This window comes from Thermobia domestica, chromosome 11 (genome assembly GCF_964235325.1).
Source record: "Thermobia domestica chromosome 11, izTheDome1.hap1.1, whole genome shotgun sequence".
Classification (NCBI taxonomy): Eukaryota; Metazoa; Arthropoda; class Insecta; order Zygentoma; family Lepismatidae; genus Thermobia; species Thermobia domestica.
Window position 1 is genome coordinate 181,930,667 of NC_137464.1, and position 13,943 is coordinate 181,944,609.

Consider the following 13,943-nt stretch of genomic DNA (forward strand, 5'->3'; position numbering starts at 1 on the left):
CTGTACAAAGGACAACGAGTGAAGTTGTGCTTGAATGAAGGAGAAACCAATAGTGTGGAGATTGGAAGAGGAGTTAGACAAGGATGTAGTATTTCACGCAATTATTCAATATTTACAGTGAATGGTTAATGAAAGAAGCATTAATAGGAATTGGGGATTTCAAGATTGGAGAGCAGATCATTAACAAGCTCAGCTATGAAGATGATACGGTTAGTTAGAAGAACGGAAGAAGAACTAGACACTGGCTCAAATCCCGGGGGATGACGGGGACATGTCTCCCAATCTTGGAACTGGGAGACTGTCCCCCAAATAATCAGATTTGAAATATGTTTTTTAGGGGGGGAGGGAATGTGATGATTTGTGTCCGACTGCCACAAAGGAAAGTGAGATGAAATTGATGTCCCCCCAGAATAATCCTCAAATTGCCAATCTCCCGATGTTGAAGACAATTCTGCTTCCCTGATCCTGCACAGCATTGTTTTTCAACTTCATAAAAATTTTGAACGTCGCTTTGAAAAAAAAAAAAAAAAAAATGGGAACAATCTTACCCGTTTCTCGAATGTTGAAGAGAGATTTCCGCCGCTGACTACAGAACATTATTGACAAAATATTTGAGACCGGAAAACTATATGGAATGGAAATTAACATTAAAAAATAGAAAGTTATGAGAATACCCTGTGAAAGCGTGCCCTTATAGATCAGGGTAGAACAAAGAAAGTTAAAGAGGTCGATAATTTCAAGGATTTGGAAAGTATTTTGACGAAAGACGCTTACTGCACCAAAGAGATCAGGTCCAGAATTGCCATAGCCAAAGAAGCATTCAAAAAAAAAAAAAAAAAAAAAAGATCGTAACTAGCAGGCTTAATATTAGACTAAGGAAGAAGTTAGTCTAGTTCTATATATGGACTATTGGACTGTATGGTTCAGAGATTTGGACATTACGGAAGTTAGAGAAGAAATATTTAGAGAGCTTCAAAATGTGGTGTTGGAGGAAGATGAAGAAGATAAAATGAACAGAGAGAGAAACAAACGAAGATGTTTTAAAACGGATAGGAAAGAAGAGGACGCTTTTATACAGTATCATTAGTAGGAAGACCAATTGGATTGGACACATCTTACGAAGAACTTGTCTTCTTTATACTGCCATAGAAGGAAAGCGAGCAATAGGAAGAAGAAGAACACAACTGATCGATAATTTGAAGCATAGAAGAAAATATTGACAGTTAAAAGAGGAAGCTGAAGATCAAGAAACGTGGAAGAAACATTTGCAGACTCAAATCTAAATTAAGTAAATAAATAAAAAAAAGTCTCAGTTTCAGGCAAAATAGATAATAATAATAATAATAATAATAATAATAATAATAATAATAATAATAATAATAATAATAATAATAATAATAATAGCAGTCTACCTAGATAAATACTAAACTCATATTAAATATAACTTCTTAAATTTTCTGTTTTCATGTAATGCTATTAAACAATGTCTCAGCACTAGTACATTAAATGAAGGAAATATGAATACAGTATTTCATCACAGTAATTTATTCAAAGTAAGAATTCAGGATATGAAAACAAATGTTAGTATTAGAAACACTATTTAAACGATTTAAAAGAAAACAAAAAAAGTTATTAATTTGCTTTTGCAAGAAGAAAGCATTTTTGGACAAATATAAATGCGTGGAACAATTGCAATTTGTATATGTTAAAAAAAAAAAAAAAAAGTAAATAAGTATTGTGAATTTACAAAAGCTGATTTGTGCTATAAAAGTAGCTAACAAAAATCATGGTTCATAGTTATAACTTCAAAAAATATTGCAATGGTTTAAAAAGAACTTCTATTCCATTCCATAGGTATTCGTGCAATTCACATATGTGCACTATACACAGCCTATGGAAATTTTAATATCGGCGGAAACGCCCGACGGCACGAACGGCCCTGATGTCTATAACCACAAAACAATAAGCAATAATGAAAGAACAATGACGAAGAGAAAAATTGGGCGTGGTTTACTAGCCACGCCTTTTTTTCTTGTAAAAGCTTATAGTATTTGGAAAATGCGTTGGGCTCACCACACACAAACATTAACAGCACATAACAGCCTCATTATTCTTGGACCATTAAAAGACTCGTCCATTTACATTACGACAATGGCATTGATTATGTAACAGGGTGGGGAAGACCCGTTGATTTGTCGAAAAGCTCCGAAATCTGTGTATCACTGCTTTTGAGACAGTTCCTAGGGAGTGATGTTTTCGCTGCTATCACCGATGTAATTTTGTCAAGCGACCTGTATACACAAAATACAATGAAGTAATTATGTGAGCTTTTCGCGGCTTTAAATATGGGATGAAATCGTTTTTGACTGCAACTCTAGGGATTCGACGGTTTAATACAGAATATGAGCCTCCAACAACAAACTATTTACAGTTTTTTCCCCCTCTCTTCTTTCATAACAAGACGAATAAAAACAAATAATTAACTAGAAAATTGACCTTAGTTGTAGGAAGGAAAAAGATCTGTTTGTATAGTCTAGTATCTCGTTTTATAATACCACCAACTGTCAATAGGTGTGAGAGTCACTTATACCTCTTGCTATGCTACTTTGACACGTAGAATTTTGCAATAATGATTTGAACCAAGTGGTGAAGAATTAGGATGACAGATTCGCAATAAGCTTCAACTTAGCCCACTGAATGGCATTGATAAATTAAGGACATGATTATGCGCCTTTTTTTTTTTTTTTTTTTTTACCATTTATCCAGGAATTTTCACCATACTTCATTTTAACACTGATCATTTCATTTCTTTGGTTCTATTATTATGAACATGATTTAAAGTACGTTCATTTTGTATGAGAACTGTTTATCAATATAATTGCTTGATGGAGAGAAAAATGTTCATTTACAGTTTTAACCTTTCCTATATATATAACATAAGGTCGTTTTACAGTTTATCAGCGTTTGTCAAACTGTTTCAAGCGAAATCACTTGTATTCAGGGGTAAGAGTGAGGGGAAATGCGAGGATACGCCGTTACTCCGCTTCCAAAAATATCTATGGCGTCACCCCACTTTCTAAAAATTACAATGGGCAAATATAGGAATGGGAACGGTGTGACGTCATGCGTCCCCCTACCTTTCCGAATGCACTTTTACTCCTGCTTGTATTGGTCAAAATGGTCTACGGATCACTCCATTGTCTTCTTGGAAAACAAATATATTGTATATATTATTTTAATGTTTGGATCAAATATCAATGTATCAGATGCTAATATTTTAAAAATAGCATTAATTACAATTATCTTAATTTTATATAGATATATCAATAAAATTAAATATACAGGGCGGGTCATTTCCATGTATCTTAATATGTCCATGTCAACGCAACACAAAATTTTCAAATGGCATTACGTCAGGTTATTACATATTTCAATTCCATAGTAAACTTACAATATTATCCTTAGTATTCAGTGTTATAAACTAAGTGCTGTAATGTTGCAAACTTTACAGTGTTTACTGTATTTCCAGAATAGTTTGAGTATTAAATTGCTGTAAAAACGGCATTATGATCCTTACATGTATTGAAAACTACGTATGTGATTGAATTGAATGTCTTACCTACAGAAGTTTTTTTTTTTTTTTTTTTTTTTTTTTTAATAAAGCCTTTCGAAAAATGTTAAATTTTCAATCCCCTATCATTTTATTCCATGTCATTCGAAAAGTGCCATGTGAAAATCATAACATTAGACAATAAGGCACTTTGAATGTGCATTGTCCTGCGAGTCTCACTTTCGTTATTACTGTTGCGTAGGGCTCAAAAATTTGGGTATTTGTGACATTGTAGAGTCCTTAATTTGCAACAGTGAATAATAAATGTGATATTTTAATTTTTCGTTTCAATATATAGATTTCAAATGTGTAACATGACGTACGTCATTTAAAAAAAACAACTTTATATTGGGTCTTTAACACTGTCATCCTGGTGGTATCGCAGAATATGTCAAACAATTGATTTTTCATAGTATAAAACATTAGCATTTTGTATCTACAACAGCGTTTCCCAACCAGTGTGCCGCGGCACACTGGTGTGCCGTGAATGGGCCGCTGGTGTGCCGCGAGGAAATCGAAACAAATTATTAATTCTATAGGAATCAAATTGCAAGACATAGAGGAAAATGTATATTTGTATTTCACATTACTGTGAACCTCTACTATAAATCTACAATTTTAAGTTTCATACTGTTACTTTTCTGTACATTTTTAATGTTGGAAAACGTATTTATCATTGTCATGACCTTTATTGCCTCTTTATTGATGCAGACTATTTCGTAACTTGAAATTTTAACATATCATTCAATAAATTCAACAAAGCAAATATGCATACAAATTATCTACATTTGTGTTTTAAAAGTATAGGAGATTTGTTTATTTATTCGTTATTTAGTGATCTTCTCCTTTAGTTAAAGGTTAGATACAGTTTTCGAAAGAGAGAGTGTTTTTTTAAAAACCCGAGTCCTATATTTCATTGCAATTGTTTTCTATTTTAAAATTAAAATGAAAAATAAGCATAATGATTTACCACAAGGGGAAATCAGTGATCGAGCTTTCTTCTCTGTAAGGAGATCAGTAATCACATAAAAATACCATGGTATTTTATATTTACAAATAATATATATATATGGGTTTGCCGCGAGAATTCAAGTTACACCTATAGTGTGCCACAAGTTGAAAAAGGTTGGGAAACGCTGATCTACAAGTTTAAAAATTACAAGGGCGTATCAAGATAGATGGTCCACTCTGTATATTAGTTTCTTTTTTTTTTATTCTTATTTTAAGTAAGGCTATCAAGAATATTTTATAATAGTATCTACATATTATATTAGATTCTGCATAGTCTTTACTTATTAAATCATATAGCCTGTTATTTGTATAGTCTGTAACTGTCTGAAATGCTCAATTATACTGGGTGATTCGGATTTTTTTTTTTCCTTTTTGGACTTAAGTTCAATCGAAGACTTAAGGCAGAGTTCGGGATCATTTGTGGTCCGCGTACCTCAGTTTAAGAAACTCTGCTCTAGATAATCAATGCGATATGTACATAAATTATAAATGTAGTTATGTAAGGCTTCTTCTTTTTGAGAGTAGGAGTAATTAACTTATTAGCTTCTAGAGTTGCGCATACGTGCGTATTTCTAACGAGTGATTAAAACATGGTACCTTTTTCTTCCATTCATAGGTTCTTTACCTGACTGGCATCCAGAAAGAAGGAAGCAGAAGTTTGGTAACAACTGGATGGGAATTCCAAGCAAAGCGTATTGAAGAAGACTCTTAGAAATTGAAATAAATGGGGAAAATGTTCCTTGTCGTAATTATCAAATTAACTTTGATTTTTAGAGTTTGGTTCCGAATTGAGAGGCAATTGGATAGCTACTTGAATTAAATCAGGTCTGGGTTAGATATGATTGCCGCAGGATATGGAAGAGGAGGTAAATCAGTGAGCCTGGGAGATAGATTCATATGCTAGAAACAATCAAAACAGACAGCAGCATACCGTAGGCGTAGTTAAGGAGACAGGTGGAATGATGACATCGAGTACTAAAAGCACCGTTTAATTGATGCAGTTTTGGGAATGATGCACTTCTCTACGGGAAGGTTGAAACATGTTTTACACTGGGCGCAGCGTTGTTAGGGAAATTGTTTAAAATTACTACCATCTATACAGAAACAAATACAAACACGACGCATCATGAATGTACGCACATGTTCAAACAAACCTGCCGGTGTTCGAATGGTGTCTTTTAGGCAATCTCAAAACCCTTGTGTATGCAATGCCAGTCGAGAATATTCACGATCTGGAAGTACGCATCGTGAAGATCCTCGAAAGGTATGTACTTCTACATTGCGAACATTCGCGATAGGCCTTGCATACACAAGAGTTTTCAGATGAAATCAAATGGTAAATTTCCATTGTTTCCTTACGATGCCATCTAATGAATATATTAATGGAACACCTTGGGGAACGGTGAGATATCATGTACAGGGTGCGGCACGTAAAACCGGCCCGTAAAGTGAACACATAAAATGAAATGTAATGTATTGAATATGATTAACTACAACACATAAATGAAATGTAATGTATTGAATATGACTACTCACCTTCACAGCAGCCTTCACAGCAGGTGCTGAAAGTGTCCTCCGCCCACTTCAACACACATGTGAGCACGATTGAGGAGATTCATATATACCCTTGTCAGTTCTTGTGTTATAATGCTATTGGTGACATCCTGGATCCTGGTCTTGAGTTCTTCAATTGTGTGTGGATTTGTTTCGTATACTCTTCCCTTTAACAGTCCCCATAAGTAAAAGTCACACGTGGACAAGTCTGGTGACCGAGAAGGCCACAAGCCTTTGCTGATTGTCCTCTCTGGTGTAAACATCTCATGCACAAGGGACAATGATGCAGCTGATGTGTGGCATGTTGCACCGTCCTGCTGAAAGTAACATAACTGACGCTCCTCTTCGGTCAAGTGTGTATAAAACTCCTCCAGGATTCCCATATACACGTCACTGTTCACTGTCGTCTCAAAGAATATGGGCCCAATAACGCGTGTGGCGGAAATGGCACACCAAACACCAATCTTCTCATCATGCAAGGTACCTGGTGGATTGCGTGTGGATTTTCTGTCGACCAATACCGGTTGTTTTGGGAATTTACGTACCCAGACAGGTAGAACCACGCCTCGTCACTCATGATGGGCATTAGTGGTTCCAAGAAACCACTGGCAACATTGCTCAACAGCCATAAACAGAAATGCACCCTCTTCTGCAGGTCAGGCTCCTTCAGTTCTTGCACAACACTTATCCGGTACGGTTTTAACTTCAGTCCCCTTAAAACACGTCTGCAACTTCTCTCACTCGCATGAACCTGTTGACTCAATCTCCTGGTTGACTTTCGAGGACTTCTTGTCATTATCTCCTCCACCTGCATCTTTAATTCAGGTGTGCAGACAGATGGTCGTCTGTTCCTGGGAGCATTTTGAACCGATCCTGTACGCCGCCATTTTTCAATCAATTCCTGAATGGTGCTTTTTGCTGACACAGAACGTCCTGGAAATTTCTCCCGAAACAAATTCTTTGTTTTCACAAAAGATCCAGTGAGAATGAACCCTTCAACAATGGCAACACGCTCGGGTATCGAATACGGCATTATCACACACTGACACTCACCCGGCTTAACACAACGAGGCCTTTTTCTCAACTGGTTTCGACAAGTTTCACTGGCTGCGGCTGCACGTGACTGCTGCAGGTTACGTAAGTCGACCCGACCTTGACACGCCATCTCTTGGTAGGAAGGTAGATTATTTAAGTGTTGCCAAAAACACAATATACCAGAATATTACGACGGGCCGGTTTTACGTGCCGCACCCTGTATATATTGAAGTCTTTTTTTGCTACGTGTCCTTAGAGGATTCACCTGTCGAACTTTGGACATACTTTAGCACATCACTGTATATATAAAGATGAAGATTGTTCTGCCTGACCATCACTGTAACAGCGTTTTCTGCTAATGAACTTGTAAGAGAGCCGTCCAAGTTCATCTACTAAGCAGTTAAAACATTACGATCACCCGCTAATTTTTGAACGAAATCGTTTCGTTGGCGTAAGAGCCACGGGATGCACCAGAACCGCTGGCCAGATGGAGGCAGGAATCTCACTCAAATTAGTCAGTGTGATGCTTGTGCGTAGAATTGAGAAGATCGACGGTATAATCGAGTTTGATTGAGGTTAGATTGTAATGGCTAGACGGCATATTGGAAACAGTGCGACGTGTCGGGTGTTTGCAAACTGCCATGGTTTGTATCTTCCAAAGGTGGAAAAATGACTGAAACCAGCAGGAAACCACAAGCCATGGGGCGACCAAACCTCATTAAAGATGTCGGACGTCTTAAAGTATTGAGGTTGGTACTTGGCACAACAGAATAAAGTGCAAACAGTGGCACAATTAACAGCAGATTTTAATATACTTTAACAGGGACAACGCACGAGTGTATCTGAGCACACAGTTCACCGTACATTGGTAGATATAAACCTCTCCAGCTAATGTCCCACATGTGGGTCAAAGAAAACTTGATCCATGACTCACGACCACCGTGACCCACTGCCACCCACCAAAACCACTCGTCAACTCTGACCTATGATCCACACCCTCCTCTTCACTGACTAATGAGTTTACACTTGTAATAAAACAAGGGTATAAAATTATTACTAATCGGAGTTTGAATTTCTACGGTCAATCGCTCTGTACAAGCTCTGTTACAATACGGTGGATCTAGCCTTTACGATATAAAATGGTAGAGTGATATTCACGGGCCATATTATGATGAATTTCAATTTAATTACCATATATAATTATTTCCTTGTTGAATTACGGATACTTTTCAGTGGAAAATAGAATGAAATTAGGAGTCTCAAATCAAGGTAAATTACGCCAACGTAAAGAAAAAAAAGTATAAAATTCGACTGTATCTCGAAAGTAGTAAGTTCTGTTGTTTTTATTACAATTACAAATATCAATATTCAAAGTGCCTGAAGTTCTTTTTTTCGCTTAGATACACTCATCTCAGGCAAATAAATAGAAACAAATGGAAAAGGAAGAAAAAATGGAGGCCTTGGAAATAAAAATATAGATAAATTCACCAGTGTTTAGAAGCTGCTGTCTACAAGGCACTGAGAGAGTGGGTCGGTGGGTCAGAGTAGATATGTCTCAATGGGTCACGTCCTGCTTACCCAAGACTCACTGATCCACTCCGTCTCTAGTTTGTATAGATTATGATAGTTACGGTTAGGTTATATAACTAGAAAATGCGTAAAGTTTCCATCTCAATAAAAGGAAACAGGCATAATGTGACAGAATATCATATTGAACCTACGTGTCCTGAAAAGTAGTGTGGGGTAACTCAGTTGTTACGACCCATGTCAGAAAGTGGTATACTTTAACCCTTGGTAAAGCAAATATTAAAGGAAATCACATACACGTCGAGAAATCACTACTCTGGGACTCAAATCAGCCAGAAAAATATTGCACTTCCTATTTAATATCCTGCACTGCAACACGGTAAGGACAATTAAATCAATATGTAATACTTTCTTTGACATGATAAGTAGCTAAAGAATGGAATATTAAAAATTTGGTATTTAAATATTTACCAATAAACTTCTGTACCTTGGTTATGGATCACAATCAGTTTTTAATGAATTCCAGTATTAGATGTTTACGTTTATGAGACAACCTGTATTATATTATAGACTAATTTTAACATCTTGTAACCAGAAGCCTGGCATCCCTTCGATAAGCTTGTAGCCTTGGAAGGGAAAAGAAAAAGTGGAAATAATATACATATTTCACTATTTACATATTTACATCTTGAATGTATACATCATATTTACAGTAATTATATTACATTTATATACAATATTTACCATACGGTACATAATATTAAGTTTTTTTTTATATTGCATAAAGCATTAGGCTTATTCTGTTCCGTTTTGTGGGAGAAGGAGACAGAAAGTTTTTCGTCGCTACCTAGAATGGGATTTTGATACTTAACAAGTAAGGATAAGGTACTACAAGTGATGGATGAATTGACTGTTGTCTTTTGGTGTTTGAGTCTAAGAAACCAAAATTTTTCTCGAAAGGATGAACTATGACGTCATCAAAAATTGTTTGAAACAACACTTCCAATGTTGCATTCTGGTAGTACAACAATCTTGCGCCCAATCATAGCACAAAACTTCTAAGATTTCCAAGCACGGACTGGCAAAAAAGAAGAAATTGTTTCCTGAGTAGGAAAGCATAACCTGCTCCGAACAGCGGACACTGTTCAGAACACCATTATCCGAAAGAATGCTATAGATGGCCTTACTTAAAATGCAGACCATGTGGTATTGCATGCATTCCTTGTCAATAGTCCTAAATTCTAATAGTTCAAAATCATGGAATACACATGTCAGCCTACGTGCTTAAGGTGCCAGAGTTATAAATAGTGAATTTACTTCCACCTGAGTCAATGCAACATTCATGGGCGCCCGCAGTGGGGGATAAGAAGAGGCAATTGCCACCCATGCATCAATAATATTTATTTTACATGAATTATTTATTTTACTGTTGTATATTCGGAACTTCGTTTGTGTGCCCTTAGAATATCCTGCGGGTGTTTATGGCGCCCGCACACTCTCAATACTTCGCCGATTATATTACTTTATAATATCTTCAAAGAGTCTCAATTGCTTTAAGATATGTTACACCATGATTCATATGCTGCATTCAGATTTCATTCATACTCTTTGGTATTTAAATCCAATATGCATATCATATTCACATAGAAATATGACGCAATTTTCAGTTTTTCTTTTCAATATTGTTTAAGCTTTAGGTACATTTTGCCTCCATTAAGTTACAAAACTGAAATGAATAATGAAATGTTCAGCGGTATCCATCCAAAATGTCGTATTTTGATGCAGATAAATGTCGTAGATAAATTCACCAGTGTTTGGAAGCTACTGTCTACAAGGCACTGAGAGAGTGGGTCGGTGGGTCAGAGTAGGTCTCAATGAGTCACGTCCTGTTGACTCAAGACTGACTGACCCACTCCGCCTGTAGTTTGTATAGATTATAATAGTTACAGTTAGGTTATATAACTTGAAAATGGGTAAAGTTTCCATTTCAATAAAAGGAAAGAGCCATAATGTGACAGAATATCATATTGAACCTAGCGATACAGCAAATATTGGTAAAGCAAATATTAAAGGAAATCACATACATGTCGAGAAATAACTACTCTGGGACTCAAATCAACCAGAAAAATATTGCCCATCCTAGTTAATATCCTGCACTGCAACATGATAAGGATAATTAAGCCAAAACTTAATTCTTTTTTTTTTTTTTTTTTTTTTACATGGTAAGTAGCTAAAGAATGGGATATTAAAAATGTGGTATTTAAATATTTACCAATAAACTTCTGTACGTTGGTTATGGATCACAATCAGTTCTTAATAAATTCCAGTATTAGATGTTTACATTTATGAGACAACCTGTATTACATTATAGACTAATTTTAACATCTTGTAGCTAGAAGCCTGGCATCCCTTCGATACGCTTATAGCCTTGGAAAGGAAAAGAAAAAGTGGAAATAATATACATATTTCACTATTTACATATTTACACTTTTAATTTATATACATATGTACATTATATTTACAGTGGATTATGTTACATTTATGTAAATATTTACAATATGGTACATAATATTAAGGCATTTTACAATTATTTACATTATATGCACTTTATAGAATATAACATTTTTTGTATTTTTGAAGTTTTTCATTTTTTTTTAGATTTTTTTAATATTTTTTGTTTTTATAGACATATTTACAAGTCTGTATATATTTACAAAACTATACATATTAACAAAACTGTACATATTTACATTTTGTATAACAATATATATACACACTTACTATATACACTACTATACACTACACACTACCATATACACTACTAAAGTTCAAGAAGAGCGAAAGCTATATTCTGCTATTTCGTCTTTTGCTGCAACAGACGAACATTCTCCAAATCGTAGATTTCTGGCCTAAACTAATTTTTGGGTTTCCAAGACTGCTTTTCAAATGTAATTAATTTGAAGACGAAATTGTGAACTTCCAGTAAATTTCTTCTTAGAATATTTGTTTTCTCATCTTGTACTTTTTGAGATAAAAAGACACGGAAGAAAGTTCGTTTACAATTGTGGCGACCCTTTTTGTAATTCAATTATTCACCCATACACCGTAATCTTCTAGCTTGTTCCTTGTTCTTCAGCTTTGTTCGGTGCTTGGGTTTCTCGAAGTTCCCTTTGAAGCTCGGTCGGTCACATGCTTCTGGCCTTGTCCTCCGTTTTAACGATAAGACTTTTCAGCGCATCAGGAAAATTAAGTTGGTAGATACTATAAGGTACTTCGGCTCTTTTTCAAGCATCTTCTTCAAGCCTGTCGTTTCCACACCTACATACGCCATCTTGAATTTTATGATCTTCCTCACACAATGCTTTGGTCCATAGGTAGCCGACTGACCTTATTTGAACAGTTGTTGTTACCTGTGAAAAAGCATCAACTTCTGGTTCAATTCTCAGTGCTGTATTTCCTTGTTGGTGTAGGAAATAAAAGGATAACTCTGTACAGACGGTGATAAATGCATCGGCTTTAGAAACAAATCTCATGGTAGCCTGATTAAGATCATACAAGAAGAGTCCAGGGATCTCATTGCTTCGAAGGGTTGGCATGAATAACACAGAACGCCCTACGAGAATACAACAAATGAAATGTCACCAATGAAGCAGAAGCTCACATTTTTTAATGAGTCCTCCAATTCTCAAACTGGCCTCTAATGAAACTGGCTGCTGTACGAAATCTTTGCGATTCATGTCAACTATAATTGAGTTGCATATGCAAATTGAAAGAAAGAAGAATTGGCAGGTCAGCAGTGGATTTTGAAGATAAGCGTACGATAATTCTTTAAGAATGGAGCTTCTCGTAAAATTCTAGCATAGGAACAGTGTTGGATTGTTGTTAAGTGAGAAGTGATCTAGCGAGGTATCTGGCGATGGCGTCAAAAACTCAGACGGAGGAGTACTTGGACCACCTCCTTAAAGATTTCTGAAGTAGGCTTGGCGCTTATAGCGATGTTAGAGACGAGTTTTGGCGTCTTCTTATAAGGTATACTTTCTCAGTAGATGGTCTTCCTGTGTTTGGACCTGGATGTTTTGTATCCGTTTTCGTGGATCATAATGAACTCTTCCATATCCTTTTCTTAAGTAATTCATAACCTCTATCATATAAGAATTAACATTTTTTTTTTTTTTTTACAAAAAGTTCTCGAAACTTTACATAGTTTACATAGTAGTAGTTTACATAGCAACATTAGAAGCTTAATTGTTGGTAAATTACTTAGAAATTTAATAATAATAATAATAATAATAATAATAATAATAATAATAATAATAATAATAATAATAATAATAATAATAATAATAATAATAATAATAATAATAATAATAATAAATAAACTGTTAAACATTTTCGCAAATATATTCTTAAAGACGCTACATGAAACCTTTGTAAGGAATAAGCAGACTACTCTCATTTAAAAATTAAAACATTCTCCAACAATTAAATTTTATTTTCAGAAATACTCGGTCTTGATTTTCTACATAACTTAAAAATTGGTACGCTGGATCTCAATTGCCCTCCTCGCTGGTTTAGTGACTAGCACTTGTGCCTTTCATGCACGCAAAATTTCAGGAGTGGATTTCTTATGGGTAGACAAGCAAAAAAGTTCATATGACCATATATCGGGAAATGCTTCTTTACAGAGTTACAGCCATAGTCACATTCTGGTCGCCCTTAATTTGACTCACCTTAAACCTCAATAGCTCATCCCCTAATTAAGATAAAAAGATAATTTTGGTATCAATGTATTTCTGAAGGATGAATCTTTCCGCCGATATGTATTTCATGTATGTGGGGGGGGGGGGTACCACGGCGGACGGAGGCGGAAAACTACCTTGTTCTGCATCAGGATTTTGGAGATGTAATTCCTTCCTCCTTGGAAGTACACTCATAAAAATTGGTGTGTAAAGCAATGAAGTAGTTCACTATATGCTAATATCCCTGTATGTGTACTTGTTGCTTATATGGGGGAGGAGGGTGAAGGGTAAATTTAGACAAGTTTTTGAGTCTCAGTTTTGGACGTAAATTACATTTATTTTCAGGGGGCTCCATATAAGACTTCTTCTACGAATATGGAGGGAATTGCACAAAGGTTATTTCGTTGGAATCTGTGTTCCATAAGCTTTCCAACGATGTATGAGTCATGACTCTGTGATAATTAAAA

General features: G+C 35.5%; 2 long non-coding RNA genes across 12 annotated transcripts in view; one reads left to right on the plus strand and one right to left on the minus strand.

Moving 5' to 3' along the window:
• Positions 1–13,943, minus strand: part of LOC145664599 (uncharacterized) — a 485,044-nt gene that overhangs the window by 247,985 nt on the left and 223,116 nt on the right. The gene's annotated exons all lie outside the window — the stretch shown is intronic.
• The window catches only part of LOC145664600 (uncharacterized), a 220,733-nt gene that overhangs the window by 200,151 nt on the left and 6,639 nt on the right, over positions 1–13,943 (plus strand). Inside the window, exon 3 of one of the 2 annotated variants that reach the window (XR_014127495.1) lies at positions 5,238–5,366. This is a non-coding gene — a long non-coding RNA (uncharacterized LOC145664600). Of the gene's footprint in view, positions 1–5,237; positions 9,117–13,943 lie in introns of both variants that reach the window. The other variant, XR_014127496.1, reaches the window with a different exon arrangement.